This window comes from Canis lupus, chromosome 20 (genome assembly GCF_048164855.1).
Source record: "Canis lupus baileyi chromosome 20, mCanLup2.hap1, whole genome shotgun sequence".
NCBI classification, from domain to species: Eukaryota; Metazoa; Chordata; class Mammalia; order Carnivora; family Canidae; genus Canis; species Canis lupus.
Window position 1 is genome coordinate 21,419,140 of NC_132857.1, and position 25,802 is coordinate 21,444,941.

At 36.3% G+C, this 25,802-nt stretch overlaps 1 pseudogene; it reads right to left on the reverse strand.

Annotated features, from left to right (window-relative positions):
* Positions 1 to 15,456: 15,456 nt before the first annotated feature.
* LOC140611586 (protein SET-like) lies at positions 15,457 to 25,442 on the reverse strand (annotated as a pseudogene).
* Between the last annotated feature and the right edge of the window lie 360 nt (positions 25,443 to 25,802).

Below are 25,802 nucleotides of genomic sequence, written 5' to 3' on the forward strand. Positions count from 1 at the left end.
GACTTCATCAAGATAAGAAGCTTTTGCACAGCAAAGGATACAGTCAACAAAACTAAAAGACAACCTACAGAATGGGAGAAGATATTTGCAAAGGACGCATCAGATAAAGGGCTAGTTTCCAAGATCTATAAAGAACTTATTAAACTCAACACCAAAGAAACAAACAATCCAATCATGAAATGGGCAAAAGACATGAACAGAAATCTCACAGAGGAAGACATAGACATGGCCAACATGCACATGAGAAAATGCTCTGCATCACTTGTCATCAGGGAAATACAAATCAAAACCACAATGAGATACCACCTCACACCAGTGAATGGGGTAATTCATTGGGGAATGAATGGGGAAAATTAACAAGGCAGGAAACCACAGGAAATTTCCCCAGAGAATGGGGAAAATTAACAAGGCAGGAAACCACAAATGTTGGAGAGGATGCGGAGAAAAGGGAACCCTCTTACACTGTTGGGGGGAATGTGAACTGGTGCAGCCACTCTGGAAAACTGTGTGGAGGTTCCTCAAAGAGGTAAAAATAGACCTGCCCTACGACCCAGCAATTGTACTGTTGGGGATTTACCCCAAAGATACAGATGCAATGAAATGCCGGGACACCTGCACCCCGATGTTTATAGCAGCAGTGTCCACAATAGCCAAACTGTGGAAGGAGCCTCGGTGTCCATCAAAAGATGAATGGATAAAGAAGATGTGGTTTATGTGTACAATGGAATATTCCTCAGCCATTAGAAACGACAAATACCCACCATTTGCTTCAACGTGGATGGAACTGCAGGGTATTATGCTGAGTGAAGTAAGTCAGTCGGAGAAGGACAAACATTATATGTTCTCATTCATTTGGGGAATATAAATAATAGTGAAAGGGAATATAAGGGAAGGGAGAAGAAATGTGTGGGAAATATCAGAAAGGGAGACAGAACATAAAGACTCCTAACTCTGGGAAACGAACTAGGGGTGGTGGAAAGGGAGGAGGGCGGGGGGTGGGGATGAATGGGTGACGGGCACTGAGGGGGGCACTTGATGGGATGAGCACTGGGTGTTATTCTGTATGTTGGCAAATTGAACACCAATAAAAATAAATTTATTATAAAAAAATGAAACTAAAGAGGAAAGAAATAACACAAATATAAACAAAGGTGTCAGCCGGCACAATGCACTATAGTATCTGTCCTCTTTCCTCTGTGCCTAGTACCTAGTGGGGGCTATAAATAGCTATTCAGTCAATGATCTCAACATTTGCTGTAAGAGTCCAAGTCATTTATACTATTAGATTTCTAAGTTACTTTTAGCTTTCTTACACAACTAATATTCATACAATTATTCTAATATACTGAAAGACTTATTTTGGCCAAACTACATTTTCCTTGGAATCACATGGGGATCTTATAAAAATGCAGACTCTGAGGCAGTAGGTCTGGCTGGCACCTGAGATTTGCATTTCTTCCCAACTACCAGGTGATGCCAGTATTGCAGTCCATTGATGACATTTGAGTGACCAAGCCATAAGAAAGAAGAGATAAATCAGAATTTATATGATTCCTTTTGAAAAAGAAAGCCTGACTACATAGGCTTTCTAAAACAAAACATTTAAGGAATAATATAGAGTATGAATGAGACACTTAAAAAGCAGAAAAAACTCAGCACCTGCTTTGAAACAGTCTGTGTTTGTTTAATGGTACTTCTGAGTATTTTCAGGTTTCTTTGTTGTCCTAACTACACTTCAGTAATTAGTAAATGTTAGAGGCATGCTGAGATTTGCTGCTTGGTCCAATAGTCAATCATTCAAGCTTCTATAAGGAAAAACAAGCACTTTAATGCACTTCTATGATTTGTAGTTTCACAAATGTTGTTCTAATCCTATTCCTCACAGTTAGCAAAACAGGAATGCAGTAATTCCCTTATTTCAACACACAGCTCATCATTAATCTTGGGATTCTATTATAAAAGACTGCACCCCCATGAAATTCATCAATATGCTCCATGTTTTTCCTCCCTCCCTTTTTTCCCTGGTGTCATTGCTAGATCCCAGAAACCAAAATACCAATGTCTATTACAACCTCTGAAATTCTTTGCTTTGACAGAACATATAAAGTTAGGACCTGTAGATTTTTCTTTTATTCATGTCAGAACAGAGAAGCTATTCTGGATCTCTTATCTCTTGCCAATCCTGGCAAGACTGCTTTTATGAGAGAAAGAAGAAAGGATGTGTGGCATGAGGAGACTCTGATTCCCAGCACTTTTATTTATGGGTCTAGTGTGACCTGAACTGGTCACTGAAATGTCTCTGAGTCTCAGATTTCTCATATAGCAAGTGATAGTGTTAGTAAAAAAACATGACTTATCATTACTAATATACTATAGGATAAGACCCAACACATATATTTGATTCAGAAAACTTTTGGAGTGAAATTATAAATCTCCATGAGACACAAAGGTGGATCATTCCTCCTCTTTTCTTTCCCTAACCTAAATGAGGTTTGTCAGCTGGGACTCTGGATACAAGGGGAAAAAATTATGCATTTTAGCCTCTGCATTTAGTTCACAAGATGTAACGCCTCCTGAGGGCAGGAGCAATGTCTGTTACCTGCTGCTAGGTAAAAGTGCTTAGCATGTAAATGCCAACCAAACACATAAATCAAAATTGTTTGCCTATGAAACATTTACTTCCTTCTAAGGTTAAAAGGCAAGAAACTCTGACCAGTGACTTGGATTGAAAGAGTAATTTTTAGTTTGAAAGCTTCATGTTGGTAAGGAACACATTAACCACTATTTCATTTTTAATTTTCTCATGAAAGTGAGGATTCAGTGGAAGTTAGCATTTTTTAGCAGTTCTAAATCTTCTAAAATATAAGGGCAATGAAAATTTTAGCCAGCCAGTGTTGTGATGTTTACTTGGCTATGAACAGTGTCCACTTCTTCTGTCTCCTTTGACCCCCCACCAACATCATCCCTCTATTGTCTGTCCACCTATAGCATGTATGCTGTCACTACCTTCCAGACCCTCAAAGCTTACACAGTCCCAGAGAGGGGCCAGGTGTGTGGGGTCATGACTCATGCAGACTCATTTGGACTTCAGGACCACTGGGGGAGGCCAGAACTTCTGGAGTGGCATGGAAACACAATGGAGGCTTAAAGTCTCAGGCACTAAAAATAAATAAATAAATACATACATACATACGTACATACGTACATACATACATACGTACATACCTAAAAATAAAACTCAGTCCAGAACTTGGAAAGATGTAATATGTGGCTGTGAAAAAGAACAGAGGTTCTGGAGAAGAAAACATGCTAATTAAAGGATCTTATTCAACATGGACCATTCTCTGATCTCAGCTTTTCCATAGTACCCCTGGCCTCAATTATTTCTTTATTCTACTAAAGAAAATAACCTTCGTTTGTGCCTGTTGTTCTTTTCCCCCCATTGGTTTGTTTGTTTTACTGAATTTAGAAGATTCCCTTCTATAAAATTTTATCCTCAGAAATCTAAGTAAATCACAAATTGGAGGATAAAAAAGGCAGTATTCCTCAGTTGTTTATGTGACTGACAAAATATCTACCAACCATGGGCCATGATGAAATGCATAAAGTATACTCCAACCAGTCTGCATTATAAAACAAAGGAATATTTTGAAAGAGATGGACTGGTGAAAGTACTAAAAAGTGTCTTGTCATCATATATAACCTAATATTTTTAACCTTATAGCAGAGTCAATTCTGATCCTAGAAGGAGCCAGGTATAGAAAGGTAAAGCCAGGTAGAAACTGCATTTACTATTCTAGATAAGAAGTGTAATATTCCTACCAACACCCCCAAAAGAACCTATTCTGGAGAGCTTGATCACTTCATAAGGGATCATAGAAACTGAGAATGGGATGCATGTTATCATTCTCTTGAACTTATTAGGACGTATCCAAACACTTCAGCCCACATGTCTTTTGAACTATTATGAATTACAAAATCATTTGGAATTAGACAGCCAAAGGATGGTCAATGGAAGATAACTTAATGTGCTAGGTCTAAAAGAGACATAGATTTTAGCTATAACTAAGACTTTAAGAGTCCAAGACTAATTTCCTAGATGGTTCTTTGTAAAGGTTTTCAAACTAAACTCCCTTTCTCAACACTCAGTATCAATTTTATTTTTTTTTAATGAAAAACCATCAAGACCAGGACACATTTCTGTCACTGCACATATGAGTTTTGTTAGATTCCTCTTTGCCTTGCTATAGTCTCATTTTCTCCTTCCATTAAATGCCCAGAAGAAACAATTTAAACAAAGACTAATTGGGAATTTTGGTAAGGGGCAAATGTGCCTAGTGTTTTGGCCCTCTGGGGACACTATAACCAGAGTTACCTAAGCAATATACAGTATAGCAATCAGCATGCAGAAAATTGAGAGCAACCTGTGAAAACTGCTTTTGGACTGATGGGCAAAACAGAGGGGATCTTTCAAGAGAACAGACTCTTCTAAAATCTGCCAATCAAACCATTAGATATGACATCATCTCAAAAGGCATTGAGATTCAACCTAATGGATCATTGCTTCATCAATATTCTCGATTGAAATAAAAAAATCGAATCAGTGATTTTGAGATATAAAGGGAGTGAAGTGGCTAGGGGAAGAAGCTGACCTTTGCTGCAATATTAATGGAAGGCACCTCCTGGGGTCAGATAGTATCTCACCAGAGACTGAAATCAAGTCACCAGCACAGGAATAAGATGCAACCCTTACTGCTCAGGGCAGTTGACAATTGGCAAATCTTACCTTGATAAAGCTCTTATGGACAGAATGCTGTTATTTATTCCAGTTTACTTGACAGGGTTGATTAGATGATAAAGGAATCAAAATAGCCATAGGGAGGTTGTAGTTTCTAAATAGTTTAAGAGATATTCTCCTTCTCTCAACTGACAACTTGTTTTAAAAACATCACAGAGGACATTTGATATGGATGAGATCACTTGACATTTTGCCTTTGTGTGTGTGTGTGTAACTTCAAGTAGCATGATTAGCATGCAATTTGCACTCTAGTCTTTTTTTTTTTTTTTGAGATTTTATTTTTTATTCATGAGAAACAGAGAGAGAGAGAGAGAGAAAAGCAGAGACACAGGCAGAGGGAGAAGCAGGCTCCATTCAGGGAGCCCAACGTGGGACTCGATCCTGGGTCTCCAGGATCACACCCTGGGCTGAAGGTGGCATTAAACCGCTGAGCCACCCAGGCTGCCCTGCACTCTAGTCTTTATTCTTTTTCTCCCCCTCCCACACCCTAGTTTTAAAAATGTGTATAAGTATGGACTGGTATAATTGAAAAATCTAAGCCAACACTAACACTAACTGAATTTCAATTTCTAGAGAGATTTTCTAGAAAGATAATGGACTGCTCAGAGCTTCTTGAATTCTCTTTAAATATACCATTTACAACTAACTCTTCATTAAAGATTTTTGTTATTGTTGTTTAGAGCATGAGTTTTAGAGTCAAACAACTTCCATGCTGAAGCTGACTCCACTGATGGCTAGCTATGTGACGGTACGTGACTTTACTGTGCTTCAATTTCCTCATCTGTAAAATAAAAATAATGTTTTTACCTGTTGGGAGACAACTGGCCTTAAGTCTCATTTTCTGCTGGTATTTTGAGCAGAGACATTAACTGTCTTTGTTATGGATTATATGTTTAAGGATGCTCATATAGATAAAAGCTTTAGAAAAGAGAGATAATGTCTTCCTCGCAAATAATGCTTACTGTACATTAGAGAAATTTTGGGTTCCCTACACTCCAAGTTCCTGTCTGATAATCAACCCATTGGATGGCTCTTTTCACTTTGATCTGTAGGAGATGGTGCTGGGAGAATTGACCTAAGAAAATATAGGCACTGGCAATTACTTTACCGTGAGTAATAAACTGTCCTTAGTTTCTGAACCAGGAGTTTCATGTCTCCTGCTAACATCTATGAAACAGCGGTAAGCCAATTGTTAGCTTGCAAGGATGGTAAAATCGCAGACTTTTCACAGATCTTGCAGATCTTACGTTACAATGTTATCTTGAAGGTTAAATGAAATAATATTTGTAATGTGCTTACAGCCTTATCTGTCATATATTAAAAACACAATTTATATCAGCTAGTATTGTTGCTGCTACTAATTGGTCAACAGTTTCAAGATATAAAGACCTCAGGATATTGATGAATTCTAATTCCACTGGTGCTAAGTGATGAAAAGCACAGACTAAAGAATTCCTGCAGTACCTTGTAATAATACACATTTTCTTTCAAACTGCTCAAGAAAGAAGTAGTTTGTAGAATTGGAAATTTTATGACTATCTAGGACAGTTAATTTAAATATCCAGGTGATTTATTTTAAATCAAAATATATAAATGATTGATAGAAAGGCTTATGCTCCATCATATCAACACTTTTTTCGCTGAAACTGACAGCATCAAGCTGATGTCTGTGATTTTATCAAGACTGAAGACAAATTCTCTTCACTCTCCTATGAAAATGTGTTTTAGTTGCCTGTCTTATCAAAGTGCCATAAAAGAAGCAATGATGATTAGTACTTATCCCTATAACTTATTATTAGCGATTTATGTAACCACATTAGAAGGTATGTTTGCTGATATCTTATTTAAATAATCACACATCATTTCTGTTTAACTACAACTTTACTGGTAGAGCATGAAAAAAGCTTCTAAGTTTCTGTGAAATTAATTTAAATGATCCTATCAAACTGATCGATCACATTGAGGTTCTGTTATATTCTAGAACATCAAGTGAAACAGAAACATGTCAGATATGGCCTATGCATACAGACTTGTTAATTAAAAAGAATTCAGGTGCTCACATGACTCTTAATTTTTGAGAATTCAAGATATTGAAAACCTAAGTGGATATTTTTAGGAGCTTTTCTGTTCATTATCACTAAGTGAATGTAAAAAATATGGAATTGCTACCTATACATATACTTCCTTTAGTCTTCTTATGTTTTAAGGCTATCTTAAGATTTATTTGAATTTAAGTCATGGAAGTCCTTGGAAACAAGTATCATCCATCCATATGTACAGTAAGTCAATATAAAGGAATTAATTCAGATAGGAAGTGTACTCAAAGAATAGTTTTCAAATTATTTTTAAAATGTGAAAATAGGGCACGCTGGAACAGGAGGCCACAGCAGATGTGGAGTGGCGCTGGCATCCGTACACCAACACTGCACGCAAGAGAGTCTTTCTGAGTGCTGAGTGAACCCACTCCCCAGGAGGTGGGGAGGGGTCGGAATAAAGTCCATGTGCCACACCAAAAAAAATAAAATAAAATAAAATAAAAATAAAATGTGAAAATACTGGGATGCCTGGGTGGCTCAGCAGTTGAGCATCTGCTTTTGGCCCAGGGTGTGATCCTGGAGTCCCAGGATTGAGTCCCACATCAGGGTCCCGGCATGGAGCCTGCTTCTCCCTCTGCCTGTGTCTCTGCCTCTCTCTCTCTCTCTCTCTGTGTCTCTCATGAATAAATAAATAAAATCTTTAAAAAAATGTGAAAATATTTTTTAAATGCCATGCTATCGAATATCCATATGGATCTACCCATCCGCAGAGTATCCCAATGGGCATCCCTAAGCATTTCGAACACTAAAATTCCCAAGCCCCTTCTTCAGATCATTATTTCTAATTCTCCCCAAGGGTCAATAGACATATTGTGCCCATTCTATAGGCACAGCCCAACTGAAGGGGAACTGATTTGTCACATATTTAAGTGGTAAGCACATACTTTGAATTCTACTCTGTTTGAATTCAAAAAGTACTGTCTTTTTGTTTTTATGGTTATTGTTATCTGTGGTAATGTTACTCCCACATAGGGTTGCCACATAAACTATGGAATAACCAGTTATAAATTTCAGATAAACAATGGATAGATTTTTAGCATTGTTTTGTACTGTTGTATAGGACATACTTATATAAAGGAATTAGTTCCTTCCCTGAAATTCAAATTTAACTGGCGATTTTGTATTTTTATTTGCTAAATCTAGAAACCCTCCAAGGGAAGTTTTCAGGAAAAGTGACATTTTATCTGGACTAAATAATTATCAGTAAATAACAGATTTAATGAAGCTATTTCAAGAGCAGAAAAAGGCAAGAGTATCTATGTTTCTGAAATCTTATTACAAATGTGAATCTGCATTTTCTAAGTGTGAAGAATTTAAAAGTATTGAACTCTCTCGGGAGTCCATGTCCACCCAGTGGGAACAATCTTCCTTTCTTATTAGTAAGTAGGCTTGTCAAGCTCACTTGAGGATTTTTACAGACACAGAGCAAAGTGCCAAGGTGTAAGGAAGCAGAATATTGGCTGGCTATTCATAAAATAAGAACCTAATCTGTTCTGTCCCATTGTGAACGAGAGAACAATGCCACTATTTTATTATCCACTTTACTTGAAAATTCTCCTTCTATCACTTTTTAAGAAAGAAGTATTAATATTTCATTGTAGTTAAGAAAATAGTTATTAGTCAAGCAGGGTAAGAATTTAAATCCTTTTTTTTCAATATTTATAAGCTATGTGAATTTGGGCAAATAATTTATTTGCAACTAACATTTCTGGGTGGAAAATAGAGCAAATGATGCCTCCTTCTTAGGGTAGTTGTGAAAATTATTTGGAATGTATTTAAAAGCAGTTAGTATAGTTAATACCTAAAATACAATAAATGGCCAAGTAAATGGGTAAGTATTGTTTTGGGTCCTGCCTAATCCGATACCACATTTTCCAAAATTATTAAAGATTTATTTAGTTTTTATAACTACTTGTTTTTGTCAGAAATGCACCAAAGTAGTATTTTACCTATGTCTATTTTGAATCTTAAATGAGAATTCTGAAGAAATATTTCTGGAGAAGAATGCATTTTTTTTAAAGATAGTAATATTTCTGGGTAAGAGTGAGATATTGACCAACTACTATCACTGGCATTAGCAATTCAGAAGAGATGCAGGGGCAATTAGATCACATGGCCAGTGATAACCACATGATACAGCCATGCCCCCTGGCTAAATAAAAGCCATATTCCTGTAACAGAGAAGGCAAAATTTCAGAGGCTGTATACTCCCATAAAAGATGATAAGAACCAAACTAAAGCCCTTACATAAAAGAATAAATGCATTTCTTGAGAGTAATTAGAGTTGAGGTGACATTTTAATCCTTAATCTAAAAAGTTTGTATTAATAGAGGCATAATGCTGAATGGCACATCAATTTAGACAAGTAGAAGTAATAGCAGCAATAATGATAACTCTTTATTGAGTCTCCACTGGGTGACCTGCACTCTGCTGCACACTTAACACTCACTTAATAATTTAATTCTATCAGAACCTTGACTTTAGATTTATTTCCACTTTATATATAAGACAGAGATCCTTATGTAACTTTCCTAAGTCACACACAGCTTATAGTGGAAGATTTGGATTTTTTTAAGCCACATCTCCTTATCTCCAAAACCCATGTTCTTACACACTATGCTGTGCTGCCTTCTGGTACAATCTAATAAAGTAACTACACAAGGTCACATTTTGATCAAAATTATATAAACAATAAAAAAACAGTCTTAACCTATTTGATAGCCACCACCAGAGTGATAGATAGGTAACAATTCAAAGGAATTTTATTTAATGGATATTGCCAATCCAACAATCAAATGTCAGAGAAAGATTTAGGTGTAGAGGGAGTAGAAATGCTTCAATGGTTTCAATTCTTTTCCCAAACATAGTAAAAATGAGCATGTTTCTACTTAACTAGACATATCAAGCAAATTAAATACTGTAAATTAAGCAAGTCTTACACAGGGGTATTCCCTCTGTCAGTAGCCCGCTTAACGCTGGGGTGTGTTTTCGTTGACACCAACCCTCTCCAAGTACTGCTTAATTTTTTTTGGAGGGGAGATACTATTTTATCCCTATTCAAACATATGTGTATTTTGTTTTGGATGCTATTTTTATCCATATTTAAAAGTGTGTACACAGCCATGACTTGAACTAGTTGAATCAGCATAAGGATAAAGTGTGTTATTTTACAGACTCCAGCGTGACTCAGGTTTGGAAGAAATGCTAAGGGCATCCTAACTAAACCTCTCCCTCCAGAACTGTATATTGACCAAGTGTCCCCTGACAGTTACATAAGAGAATTAGGTATACCCAAGAGGACATGGAGATCCCATGTTGTGGTTTGCCCTCTGTTCACAGGGTCTGTAGAGGCACAGATATGATCATGGAGGTAGAACTGGAGGGACTTCACACCCTTTAGTTGGCTTCTCCCAGAGAAGCTCCACTTTGGGCTATTATACATCATTGGTTTCCATGTGATGACAAATGTTTCATGAAGAAAGTTTTATGGCTAAAATGATTCAAAAACTACAAAACATACAAAATATATAAAGAGAAACAGAAAAGAAAAACATGGCAGAGACTGCTAGTTGCCTACCAAAAATCCACCTTCCCTTAATTTTATTTAACACAATTTATTTATTGCTAGCAGCAGAAGAGTATTTACTTGTAAAATGCCTCCCTTTCAGCCTCTCTTCCTCCTCCTTTCTGCCATCAATGCAGACACGATCGCTGGATCTGCTGGATCCAGCTTATAACTCACAAGACAATTAGAAAATGGAAGCCGAGTTCTATAAATGGCAAAGCAAAAAAAAAAAAAAAAAATAGAGGGAGTCTGGAGCAATAATGAAAGAACACATCAATTACGCTTACTTGTATCATCTCTCTGGGTTGCTTCTCACATGAGAAAAAAGGAAAAACCCAATTTACGTAATCCACTGTTTTAAGCTCTTACTTTTGTAGCCAGATATAATTCCTAAATAACACAAAAGGTAATACTTATTCTTTCACACTTATTTATTTGTTTGTTTGCTTCTTTATTTATTTATTTTTATTTTGGGGGTGTGTATGTATAAGTAAAGCCAACTTTAAAGAGAAACAATAAATTACAATACAGTTAATCTGAGCTGAAAAGCAAAGAAACTAAATTGTAACTAATAGAGTTTAGTAAAGATTTGAAAAGTTATATATATTCAAGTTTGCAGGTTCTAAGATTCCAAAGCTTTCAAAGAATTAGAAAAATATTTACATGACCTTTAGTAAGAATTGCATACTTTTTAAAATATAAATTAAGAGTATTATTGCTTTAGCTTTTACTTTTGCCATATTGGCATCCTATGAGATCTCTCCTATGCCTCTTACTGTCCTCCTTCCACTCTTAAGAGTTTTATGAGTATTATGAGTATTATGGTCCCTTTAGCAGAGAAAGAATCTGTTAGGAAGAATTTGGGGATGAGGAACAAAAGGTTTTCAAATTACTAAACACTTTCCATTTCAAATTCTGAAAATGCTTCATGAAAGCGTTATGTCAAACTATCTACAAGATTCTTTTTTTTTTTCTCTCTCTCATTAAACTTTTGTTTTAATGGGTCTCAAAATTCTGTGACAGATTTTTGGTCAAGTTGTTTCCATTAAAAAGTACTGGTTTTAAAAACTAGTAACTTAAAACTGCCACACACACACAAAATCAAAACAAAACAAATGGTCCACAAAACCCTCTCCTTTCTTTCTGAAGGTTTTATGATGTATTGTTACCATTAACCAGTCTTTTCCTATTAAACTTAAAAGGCCAATTGACACAAACAGTTCTGAGATCATTCTTTCATCACTGATTAAGATGGGGTGGCAGGGCACCCTGGGTGGCTCAGCAGTTTAGCGCTGCCTTCAGCCAGGGGTGTGAGCCTGGGGACCCAGGATCGAGTCCCACATTGGGCTCCCTGCAGGGAGCCTGCTTCTCCCTCTGCCTGTGTCTCTGCCTCTCTTTCTGTATCTCTCATGAATAAATAAATAAAATCTTAAAAAAAAAAAAGTAGCTGAGGCAAGTACATATACAAGAAGATATTCATCCTAGATGATGTATCTTTAAATTATTACGTTTAAAAGATTTTCTTTAGTTCAAGAAAATTATTATTTTTGAATAAACATGTCATTAATCAAGTCAGCATAATTGACAAGGGCAATCCATGGACAGCAGATATTGCAAATAGATTAACCTCAAATTCAACATATTTAGGGAGGATTTTCATATTTATTATGGAAAAAAGATTGACCTAACACATCTCTTTTTTTATTATCTTGAAATCAGTGATTAAAAACAGCACTTTGAAGGCAAGGAGTGTATAACTAATCATTGACTCCTGACTAAATCCGCATTAGTGTTGTTAATACTGTATTTTCTTGTAATGTTTTCAGTGATTTTCCTAAAAACAGTGGGGTCTCAAACCATAATCTGACAGAACTCAAAAGCCTGTAAGTGCAGATTAAATGTACTGATAATAGAATTGCAAAATCATTCATTTCTGTAAAATCATTAAAAAAAATCAATGGACAAATTTTAATTTTTACTTTTGTAAAAAATGTCATAAATCTTTTCCTGTTTCCACTTACCTACCAGTAAGTGTTATCTTTTTTAAATTTCTTTTTATTAGAGTTCAATTTGCCAACATATAGCATAACTCCCAGTACTCATCCCATGAAGTGCCCCCCTCAGTGCACGTCACCCAGTCATCCGGTCCAGTAAGTGTTATCATGCTACAAACAAACTAAAACATAAGCCCATAATTATTACTTAGTAAGCTGGAAGTGTTATTAAATATTTATGCAACATTATTTTCAAGATGTGAAAGTCTGCACATACAAAAAAAATTGGTCAACTTTTCACTAATTTGCATAATAGAATTTAACACAGTGATATTTCATGGTATGATTTAAAAAAACAGTATAAATCCTATGTAGTCTGTTGCTAGGCCTCTTTCAGAAACTTGTCTTAAAGCAATGTTATTAAAAGGTATTTTTGAAGATGGTGACTTGTAAGTCAAATTTGGCAACTCTTGTCGATTTTCTCTTTTTACTTGTCTTTATCATTAATTGCTTAGAGTGATTAGTTCCTATTTTTTTCTGAAGAATCATGAGTAAACAGGTCCAGATGAGACTAGAATACCGGTTTGATGATGCTAATAGACACTTCTCAAGCTCTGCCCCCAGAGATCCATTCATATCATCATCAGCTGCTACCCAGGATACTTAATAGCTTATTGGTCTCCCTACTTCCATGTTTGCTTCCCAACAACGTCTGTCAATCTTTATACACCTACTCTAGCCAGAATATTTTCAAAGCACAAATCTAATCAAATCTGGCCAAAATGAATGCACACGCATTTTGTTTATAATACCTCACTGCATACCTCTTCTATAAAAAATTCTAACTTCCTAGCACAGCCTGCATGGTCTCTCCTCCATCACTACACAGGAGCTACTCCCTCACTGAACACTAGCCATACTCACCATCTTCCTACTTCTTAAAGAATCTAGTCCCTCCTTGGTACAGTGCCTATGAATATGATAATCACTCTGCCTGGAACACTCTTTACCTACTTTAGCTTGATATCATTTGTTCTGAAATCTTTGTTAAACTGTCACTTCCTTAGGAAACACTTCCTTGATTTACTTGCCTATGTCTAATCTTCTTATATGATCTCATATCTTCAAATAGTACTTATTCAAGTAATATTTTTATCTTTGTGTGATATTTGATTAATATAATTTTTTTTTAATCCTGTGGCTGTAAGTTCCATGAGATGAGGAACTGCATCAGCCTTTTTTCATCATTGCCTCCCTAGCACTTTGCACATAGTAGCTCCTCAGTAAGCAGATATGGAAACACAATTAAAGCACTAACAGACTAATTTTACATAGGTGATAAAACCTTTTCCATATTCTTCTAACACAAATAATAATAGAAACACAAATAGTCATTGTGTTCTTAATTATTTCCTGATGATCTTACTTTGACTTTAAATGAAGTATTACTTATCCCCACGCTCAACCCAGCATGGATCCTGAACATCCATTAAACACTGAAGCATTTCTAGTTCTCATTGGTCCGGGTCATCTTAATAATGCATTATAGGAATAAAAGCATTGTTTCTTTACATTAATTTATAGTTTGGAATACACTCACGTACACATGAATACTGACAGCAAATTAATCTTAGTCATGAAGACACTCTACTAATAGAATAATCAGGTTCCCTGGGAACAAGAATATCCCCAATGTTTTAATACTTGGTTTTCTTTGTTAGAACATAAGAAGAAGAAAAAAACTCACTATCCTCCCCTAAAGACACAACACATAACATCCCTGGAGTCTCTGTGGTTTCTTATCTTTATTTCCATTGTACTCTTCTTCCTGTGGTCTGTACATTTGTCTTCTGCTTTTCCCTGACTTGGGGAGTTGAATTATCATTGCATTTATTTCAGTTATTTCTTGAACCAAAATGTAAATACTTGACTGTTTCTTCTGTTCACGCCCCCACCCTCACCCTGTAGTCTCACTCTCATTTTCTACATAGGCTTCACCCTGCAACTGGTATCTTTTTTGACCCAGTTATTATTTTGCAGAATGTTTTCTTCTTTAGTAAGATTCCAAATGGCTGAAGCTTTATTACTGTTATTGTGAAAACTTTATGTCAGTTCCTAATTTTGCTGCACTAATTTATTAAAGAATGCAGCCAACGTTATTTCTAGTATGAAAATTTGTGAATTATGGGCAGCTCCAGTGGCTCAGTGGTTTAGTGCCTCCTTCGGCCCAGGGTATGATCCTGGAGACCCAGGTTCGAGTCCCACCTCAGGCTTCCTGCGTGGAGCCTGCTTCTCCTTCTGCCTGTGTCTCTGCCTCTCTCTCTCTCTCTCTCTGTGCCTCTCATGAATAAATAAATAAAATATTTTTAAAAAGAAAATTTGTGGATTATTATGGTGTAATAGATAAAAGAGTTAAAAAATTGTAATTTTCCTGTGGGAAGTTGGAAAGATGGTGTATACTTCCTTGAGAATGGATTACATCATCCTTGGATATCTTTTGATATTTAAAGTCCTCTGTACTTATTTATTTTACATACTTAGTTGATGATTGATTGATGCAGACTAATATATTGTTATCATATTCTTGGCAATTGTCCTTATTTAAATCTGTTTTATTAAAAAATTAAAAATAAATCTGTTTTATTTTACAGGTTGTAAGATGTGCTATTTAATACTTAACGTCTTTGACTCTGTGTTATTTTGTGTTTTTTTGTGTGTGTACACTTTTAGTTTTATTGTAACAAAGCAACTTGTACACTTTTAAGGTTTAGAACTGAGCATCTTTCCTTTCTAGTGAAACAAAAAGAAAATTTAAAAATAAATGGAACAAAATTACAATAGAGAATGTCAATTCCAAATAAGATCCTACAGGTTCTGCTGATTCTCCCATGGAGTGGCAGGGCTCAAGTCAGCATTAGGAGAGTTTTATCTTTAAAGTGTCATCTTAAAATAAAAATAAATAAAAGTGTCATCTTTTTTTTAATTTATTTATTTTATTTTATTTTTTAAAGTGTCATCTTAAACTGCAAGGATGTCTGTTAAACAACACAATTAAACATGCCAAAGGAGAGGCCATGTTGTCAAAATGCCCACTTAACCCACCCAAACATCTCAAACCCACCCTTTGCTGACCTTCTATAATCCCATTTTTTTAAAGTTTTTTTTCTTTTTTCAAACAAGAGAAAGTAGACGGGTACATGTTGGTAAGTGCCAACTGTCCATATTCACATAGAGACACAGTGTAATCTCTGAGCCCAATATACAGAGAAAGGAGGAAAAAAAGCTAGAATTCTATGCACTACTACACAGGGGCCTAGCACCCTCCAGCTTCCAGCAGAGCTAAGGGAGCAGAAGGTTTTTCTTTTTTCCCACAGAGCACGGTGGTGTAAAATAAAATATGAATTTGGAACAGAAAGGGGTAGAGATTCTTTTCCTGCTGTATTCTGCTCAAGGTATTTCCCCCCAAAATAAGTTGAGAACAATGGTATAATGGGAGAGAAAAGAGACTTCAAAAAACAGGGTGAATGAGCACAAGAGGAGGGGGACTGGAGAAAATTAAAAAAGGAAGGTTGGAATCCATCAGTGTTTCATTAGTCATCTTCTCTTTCATCCTCCTCTCCTTCCTCTCCCTCATCATCATCTTCATCTTCTTCACCTTCATCCTCATCTCCTTCTTCATCAATATCTTCCAATCCTTCTTCTTCATCATCATCATCAACATCTTCTCCTTCTCCTTCTTCATCATCCATATCAGGAACCAAGTAGTGCTGTAATGGATTTGGCCAAATATCATCTTTGATGACCTCTCCTAACTCATCTGCACCTGTCAGTAAACCAGGTGAAGAAGCTCTCTGGTTCCTCGTGCTGTCCCTTCCTGCTGGCTTTATTCTGCATTTGACTTGAATGTTTCGTCAAATCCTTTCCAGATTTCCATTTGATTTCAGTGGACTTTGACGATGGATCACCACTCTCATTCAGATGAAATTCTTTATTTTCGAAGTAAGGGTTTTCATCAAAATAAAAATCTATTCTGTAACCTGATTTAATATCTTCAAATTCTGTCACTTTGACTCTTATATAATGCAGCACCTCTTCATCCTCCTCCCCAAGCAGCGCAGACACTTGTGGATGGTTGACAAATGTTGTTACCCAAAAATTGGGGATTTTGGCGATCAATTCTGACCTCTTCTGAAAAAGTGGTTGGCGGAGTTTGTTATATTTCTGTTCTACTTTCAAAATCTCCTCACCGGCTTGTTCATTAAGTCTATTTAATTTTGTACTTCATCAATATGTTCAATTGCTTCTTGCTGTTCTTTTTCTCCCTTCGGCAAGTGCTGAGAGGTCGCCGTCTCCTCTGGCTTGGGGGCCCGAGGCAGCCTTGGTTCTTCGTTTGAGGTGCGAGGGAGGACTGGTGCTTGGGGGCCAGGCTGTGAGGAAACTTCACGAAAGCGGGAGAGGGGCACATCAAGAAGAAGCTCCAATGACTCGACTCTGTTATTTTGAACAGAATACTTTAGCAGAATAAAATTTCTGTCTCAGGTACATCTCTTTTCCTTTAGTTCTGCTTTATATAATATTAAACTTATCACCTTATTTTTTTGCATTTATTTCACACACTACTGTTCAACCGTTTATACAAGTCTTTCTGTATCATTCTAACTATATCTCCTGCAAAGCGAGTATTTGGGGGTGGGTAGGCAAAATCATTTCTGATGTTTCCTTTACTCACTGATTCTTATGAAAAGAGGACTATCTATAGGAATGGCTAATGCATGGTGACTTGTGGGCCAGCCTCATTGTCTTTCCTCTTTGGAATATGCCCCCCTGCACAGGGCATGCACTCTCTTCTGTTTTTAACCCTGTTAGAAGTTGGCTAGAAAAGGCACTCTCATTAGAACAGGAGGCCTGTGATCATCCAGCGCTGCCTGCTGGTCAAATCTTCCTAATTCAGGACTCAGTGTTTGGAAACTATTGTTGCTGCATACCTAAGCCACAATCTTCAACTCTCTATCAGAAAAGGGCAGACTTTCGATTTCCATTTGCCTAACTACTGAGTCTCACTTGAGTCAATTCACCAATGTCAGGAGCACTAGTCAAGGCGCTGACAAGGAATGGGATCTGGCTAGCAGTGTTATACTTGCAGATGGAAGCAGACCGTGTGGCTTTTTAATGCTATCAGTTTGTCAGGGTCTACATGTTCATGTGAATGGTTTTTATGGTTGTGTAGTCAGATTTTAACTAATGTGGCCTTGGTAGGTAATTTTAGGAGTTGGTATATTTGTATGGGTCATGCCAAATATCAGAAAACACCATCAAGCTATGCCAGATCTTAGGTGCATGTTAAATTATAGAAGTATAGCTTGGTCTGGTATTATAGGGAGGGCTGATCATGAATGAATTGCTATTAAAAAAAATTTATTTCCACTCAAGACTCTCCTTAAACCAAGCAGAATTTTAATAATAATTTTTGATACTCTGGATGTTCCTATAGCTAGTTCAGCAAAGTTCCACGTGCATGGCATAGCACTAATGAACACTCAAATTTTTAAGGCCAGCCCTAGTAGAGCAGAAGTGGCTGGCTGTCCTCCACAATATCTGTGCTTTACCCATTTCTATAGTGAAGTTTTGGTTAAGCACATTGTCACCCAGATAAGAATGCTCTTTTTACATTGCCTTCAAACTGTGTCCATGTGATAGTTCAGGCCAACAGAAAGGGAGCAAGAAATTATGGGATAAATTTACAGGTCAGGCCCTTTAAACAAAAACAGATAAATATCTTTGATATACCTACAAGTCAATAGGAAACAAGGAAAACAAACCAATTAAAAATTGGGCAAAAAACTTATATAGACCCTTCACAAGAGAAGATATCCAAGTGTCCACTAATTATATGGACATATCAATCTCAGTGGTCATGAGAGGAATGAAAACCAAAGGCACAGTGAAATACCACTGCATAACAAACAGGATGGCTAAAATAAAAAAGATCCTCAAAACCAAGTATGAGAATGTGGAGTGTCTGGAACTTTCATACACTGTTTTTGTGAGTGTAAAATGGTAGAATCACTTTGGAAAACTTTACAGCATTTTCTAATAAAGGAAAACATGTACTACCTAATGTCCTAGAAAGTCCACTCCTAGGAATATATGGAAGAGAAATGAATGCATGAGCTCACAAACAAAAAAAAAGAACAAAACAAAACCTGATATAAGAATTCTCACAGAAAAAAAAAATGTTTTTGGTCATAGCTCAAAGCTACAAACAATTCACATGCCCAGAAACAGTAGAATAAAGAAATGTATGCATGTTAGTATAGTGCACCATGCTGCATTGAACATGGGAAACAGAGAGCTACAAGCAATAATGATAAATCTTAGAAATGCTGATCTTAAAAAGGGTTGTACAAAATAATTCATAGACCATATATCACATATATAGTTCAAATTCGAGCCAGACAGTTAATGGAAATATACATGGCTAACTATAATGAAAACACAATTATCTGAAAATCAAGGTTAGGATTACCCATCTCCCTTTAGGAGAGGAAATGAGGGATTTAAGTTATAAGGGGGCCCTTGCAGGGATTCTGGCCTAGAGGACCTACATGGTGGTTACATGGGTGTTCATTATGTAACTAGTCCTTAAATTCTGTGTATATTTTATACAAAATTTTATATTTACACTACATCTCACAATTATTCAATGTTAAAAATGAGTTTTGGCTGTGAAATTAAACGAAACTGGGCAAGTTCCTTAGCCTCATGCAGTTTAGGTGTTATAATCTACAAAATGGTGATGAAGATGGCCATTTACTAGCATGTTTTGATGATTGAATAAGATAACATAGTCAGGTCTCTGTGATTTTTTTCCCTCTTAAAAGATAAGTAAGTTAGTCTGTTACTGTTTCAAAGATCCTGACAAAAGGCCTGAAATTCCTGGGTCAGAAGAGACCTCATTACTCCTGGCGCAGTAAGTAGCAAGAGCATCAGCATGTTTGCATGAGATATCCTTACCCAGAAGTCCATTGGGAGTGACCTGCTATGGCCCAGATATTGCTGTGTACACAGAGCTTTCCATCATAGCTGAGAAGCATCAATTTTGGGAAATACACTGATTTGATAAGATGCAATAAGAAAGCTTACTCTGTCCCACAGGGAAACATCTCGTCTTTCAAGGTCACTTGGTCCTAACAGAACCCTGAGAAATCACACAGGTAATGAGTGATCAGGGCTTTGCAGTCTTGTCACACCCTACATGTAGGAATGTAAATGACATATGGTGGACTCTCCAAACTTGCCTAGTCCCCAGGCAATAGAGTCAACATGTTAGGATAATGACATAATAATGAGAAAAACACAGGTAATACTTCCATTATAAATTTAAAAGTACATAATAAATTGTGTTGGAGCAATTGGATATCCATACAGGAAAAAAATTGAACGTTGATCCCTGCCTTGTACTATATATATAAAAAAAACAAGATGGATCAGAGATATAATGTGGAAGCTATAATTATAATGTTCCTAGAAGAAAACACAAAAATCTTCACGATCTTGGTATAGGCAAATATTTTTAACATTTTAATACAATGCATAGAGCTCTAATCATAAAATTTTAAAATAAAATAACTTCTTATCAAAGTTGAAAACTTTTGCTCATCGAAGATTCTAGTAAGTAATGAAAGGTAAGTCACACATTAGGAAAATAGAATTGCAGTACATATATCTGACAAAGGACTCAAGTCCAGAATATACAAAGAACTTCTAAAAATCAATAGCAATGACTCCGAAGCTGTGGCATGATCAGCTATATAGATTTTGTCTTGAGATATGGTAGACAGAATTGTAAGATGGTCCCAACATCCCCATTCCTTAGTGTACATCTCCTGTATTTAACCCCTGGGCCTGGAAATATGGTGGATTTCAGTCTTTTATTAGGTTATATTATGTAGCATAAATGACTTTAAAAAAGGGAGACTATCCTGGGTGAACCTCACCTAATAAGGCAGCCCTTCAAGGTAGCAGAGATTTCCCTGGATACAGATATTTGAAGCATGAAAAGAGTTTAGAGGGAGAGACGTCTTCCACCACTGGCTTTGCAGATGGAGTGTGCCTCATGGCAAGGAGTGTGGGCAACTGCATAGCTGCTGAGAAATAGCCAGAAAAGACAATTCTGCACTCTCAGGGACTGAATTCTACTCACCTGAATGAATTTGCAAGAAGACCCTGAGAATGCAGCCAGTGACATGTTTCTTTCCACTCTGAGAGCCTCAGCAGGGAATCCTCCTGTACGGTAAGTACCTGGACCTCTGATCTACAGAATTGTGAGCTGAGAAATTTGTGTTAGCCATCTAAACTGCTACATTTGTGGTAATCTGTCATGCGGCATTAGAAAACAAATACAACAGATATATACATGAGTAAAATTTTATCAAGCTAGACACTTAAGATTTGGCCAATTGGCTATAAATAAATCATATCTCAAAAATATTGTAAACTAAAAAGGAAGAAGTTCTAAAACAAGGTTGGGAAGTATTTGTAATATAGATTAGGAATGTAATCGTGAGGCAAGAATATGGACTTCTATATAAGTTGATCATATTGAGTCTCTAGAAGAAATGAATCCTTCTGGTTACCTGCATTGGAGCTTCCCTAGCTGACCCAGTGAGTGTCAGGCATTCACGTATACACTGGGCAATGCTATAGCCAACTTGCCTGAGTCACACGTTTGCCTCTCTGCTTGGAAGGAAATCCCAGACATGAGGAGTTAGGGCTGGGAAAATGTGGATGCTCATTCTTCTGATGATTCTTCTTTTGTGCAGGAGTGCAACGAATTCAGGCAGCCTGCTTCTTGGCTGTTTTTCTTTCCCTTGCTGTCACCACAGAGGGCTGGGCCCACCACAGAGCAGAGCGTAGAACAGGGAGTCAACATTATTAGTACATAAAAGGCACCCAACAGACAAAGTTTCCTCCCTCTCATTCTTTCTCCAGCCTTCCACTTCTGTGACATATGACATAGCCACTTTCTCCCACATCATGCTTTCCTCAGACAACTGAACTTTTCCAAAAGAATGCTTTTACTCACAATATCTTGTTATGTTTTGCTATTTTTTGGCCCCAGGAACAACACGTGGAAATGCACGGATTTGTTTACAACACACGATGACATCTTAAACGTTTTGTAGTGTCAGCTAACAATTTAGTGGAGGTTTTAGTGAGCCAGCTTTGACAGGTGAGCTTCCCCAGGTTAAGGCTGGGAATTTCATGAACACCCTATGGCCTTGCTCACTTTCTTTTGAAATACTGGCTTGTTGTGGCTCAAGCAGCTCTTTAAAGGGATCTAAATCTCCTACAGCTGCAAAACACTCTCATCATCCACTAGGTCTGCAGGGCTCCCCAGGGAACGGTACAGCTATGGACAACCAGCTGTAAGAGCAAACATAAATCTCTTTAGAGACTTAGATGCTGTCATATTTTGCTAGGGCTTAGAAAGACTGAACGATTTTAATCATTTATCTCCATTTATCAAAATGCTGCAGCCCAACAAACCCTAAACCATTTTCAGCTGTGAGTTCTGCCTTATAATAGCAGAAACTACCATAGAGTATGTTGGTAAGCATGTGCTTGAATAAAAGATCCCTTTGGTCATAGGAAATATTTTATTAATTTATAGCCATTAAAACAAATAATCAAAAGCTACTTTGTAGCTGATGTTTTAGAGTGTATGTGAATTTATTATGCACACACACACAGACTCACACACATATAAAATCTCATGAACTACTTGACCAAGAAGTCACCAGCATTTCCACTGTAAACCTTATTTTTTAGCTCTTTGTAAAAGTGTGAAAATCTGAAAGATGGAAGCATAGACGTGTTCCATGATGACTTCTTCCTTTTTTATACTATAACTAAACATAGAAAGAACAACATAGTACTACATCTTTAAGTTAGTATTTAAATATATAGGTAAATTGTGTTCTATTGTATCTCTTAATCACTGTAAGAACTAATAAAAATAGATACTTAATTTTTAAAAATTGAACTTTAAAGATCAACATGTCATTCAGAAGTAGTTAGGGATTGTTTTGAGCAGATTGTCTGCTTATTTGCTGCTATAATTAATGCAACAAGATTTCTACCCAGTAAAGAGCCCTTATTATTCAGAGACAGAGTAAGAGGAGGAACAGGGAGCTGATTCTTTCTGTGTAATCCCCAGTTTGAACTTGGGAGAAAGGTGCTTGTTGATAAGACTGCCTTACTTCCTATACCACAGTCTCAGGCTGGGGGAGATGGAGAGACACCCCATCAACCAGGCCCAACATATGTCCTCCTTCCTTTCAATGTGACTGAATCAGAGATAAAGAGATTGCCACTAGCATGACTCATTTTGTGAAAAAAAAAAAAAAAAAAAAAACATCGATCTCACTAGAAAGAACCACTCATGCAGTTATTTAAAGCAAATATAAAAACAATACTCTGGGTTCTGGTGAGTATCGTGCATAGCTTTAAATAAGGACTATTCCTGTTAAAAGTAGCAAAAAGGTAAAACTTGATGGGAACAGTGAGTATATTGTATTGTGTTCTACAAGCAAATTCAAACATTTTATGTATTCCAAAGTAGATGTAAGATAGGAAAGGACAGAATAGGAACATTTTTATTTTTAAATTTTTTGTGGAAGTAAAAAAGACAGAAAATAGAAAACGACTCCTCAGAAGCATAGACATCCATGGCTGATGAAGAATAGATGCACTGGGCAAAACAGACATCGAGAGATAAGAAGAGTTAGGAACAGATGTGCTTGGTGGAAGGATGCAGCCCTTGCTTTACTAATCCCTGTGATAAAGTAGATTAATAGAGTGCTTATGGCTAGGTCACAGAAAGGCCATCTGAAGGTCCGAAGACCAAAAAATGAGTGCCTGTGAGTACTTTCATTGCCAAGTTACCCTGAAGCACCAAATCAGGTTGGGGTTCTATGGTATATTTTGGAAAAGTTTGATGCAGTTCATAGAACTCAGGGTGAGTTCCTTTCAAAGCACCTTGAAATAAAACCAGAGTTAGATTTTTTTTTAAAGAGTTAAATATTTGGGATCAAACAAGTCCTGGGTTATTACTAAATTTACTAATATTGTACTTAACTAGGACATGTTTTCCAATGCAATTCCAAAATCTTGGCAAAATTAGCTAACATGGATACTTAAATGACTGAACATATAGTTCTATTTTTTCCAGAAAGAAAGCCCATCTGAAAACCTATTTTTCATGCTTCTATAGTACGCCATGCAAAGAGAAAATCTAATGGTTCTCTCTAGAAGACAAATCAAATTACAATGTCTAAAATTCTAGGATCTTTGCCCTATAGACCTGTCTGGGTAAAAGCTTATGGTAGGAAATAAATATACTCATTATTGCAAGTTTTTATAACCCAAACATATATCACCATTCATAACATGGCTGAAAGATAATGTGCTCTGGAGTCAGGCGTAAAATTGACTCCCAGATTTTCCTGTTTCTGTCTGTGTTAATTGGCATGATTTACTTAAAATCTCAGCACCTCAATTTCTTATTTGTAAAATAGAATTAAAAATACTTATTCTACAGATGTTGTGAGGATTAGTGATATTAAATTTCAAGTAATTGTCACAGAGATCAATAAAAATATAGTGTACAATAACACTGCTATGTTTGTTTTTGAAGAATCCATGTCAATTTAGATATAACAGTTCACCAACCATTCATTCATTCATTCATATACTTAGCACACATTGTTGATTATCACTAGGTTTGGGAATAAATAATAGTAATAGGACATGAACCTTGATTTCTTGATAGTCAAGAATACAGACTTTAAATTCAAATTTGTGAGTTCTTCCAATGAAAGAGTTACTTTTTTTCACATTTTGTTTCTCGTAGTAGGTACTTGCTAAAGGGATCAAATACAGGATTACTTTGGCCAAGATTAGAACTTTTCTTTAAATTCTTGATAATCCAACATAAGTAAAATCTGGGCATGTTAACTGTGCTTTAGAAATAAAATAAGAATTATAGAGACTCCCCACTCTAAATTCTGTGTGTCGAAGAAGGAAAAGCATAATTAATTAATATGAAAATAAGAAAGTGTCCATTGAGTTGACAAAAATGAAAAATGAATATGATAATTTCCAATGCTATGAAGGGTATGATAGCACATACATGATCTTACTTAGCAATTTCTGTGCACATCTAAATTGGAGATCCACTGTCGTTGGCAAAGGAAAATAAAGAGAACAAACCAAAAGACTTCTGGATACTGAACTATTTTGCTTTTAAGACAACTACTAAATTCCCAAGTGAAAAGAGGATAGATGCAAAGTTCTAAAAAGTTTCTGTAATTTTTTAAATTGTACTAAGTATCTAATCTTAATATTATTGTAGATTTAAAAGTATTATATTCACAGTTTAAGGCAGTAAGACTATATAGTCAGCTTTAATATATAAAGGTGTGAAAAAGGTTTTCAAAGCAAAACACCATATTGTCCCTCCTTTTTCCTAAGGCCAATCTCACTCCTATATCTTGAAGTCTTCCCAGCTGGGCTCCCTACATTATCAATTTTCCTTTCTCTCTTTATTATTAATTTGTTCCTTTCCAAGGAAAAGGATTGTTACTAAATATTAGCTTATTCAAATATCTTTATTTAAACCCAATATATAAATAATCAAGAACCTATATAACTCTCCAGATACTGTCTTCTCTCCTCTGTCCCCAATCAAATTTCTTCTATTCATTGTCTCTATGCTTTCTCTCACTCACTTCTTGACATCAGTGGGACTTTTACCCTTATTACTCCAGACATGTTATTCAAAAAGTCATCAGTGACATTCGTGGTGACAAATTCAGCATTAGCTTTTTGTTATCATTGTCTCACCTTTCTATAGTCTTTACTATTCCCTCTTGAAACACTTTTCTTGTTGGCTTTTCCTCATCCTTTTTTTCCATTCTCTTTGCCATTTATTGTCCTCCACTCAATTATTAAATGTTGGATGTCCTCAAACTCAGCCCATGATTTTCTTCATGTGTCCTTATACATCTGGTCCTTGGACCATCGCATTTTCTGCTAGAATGTCAGTCACTTTCTCTATACTTAAACCTTTCACACAAATGTATTTCCAGTCCAATCCTCCACCCTAAGCTCCAGATTCTTCCATACAAATACTAAGTGATAAATTTTGTCCTATATTCCATATCTGAGTCATTGATTCAGTATCCATTTATTTATTTTTTTTAAAGATTTATTTATTTATTTATTCATGAGAAACACACAGAGAGAGAGAGGGAGAGAGAGGCAGAGACACAGGCAGAGGGAGAAGC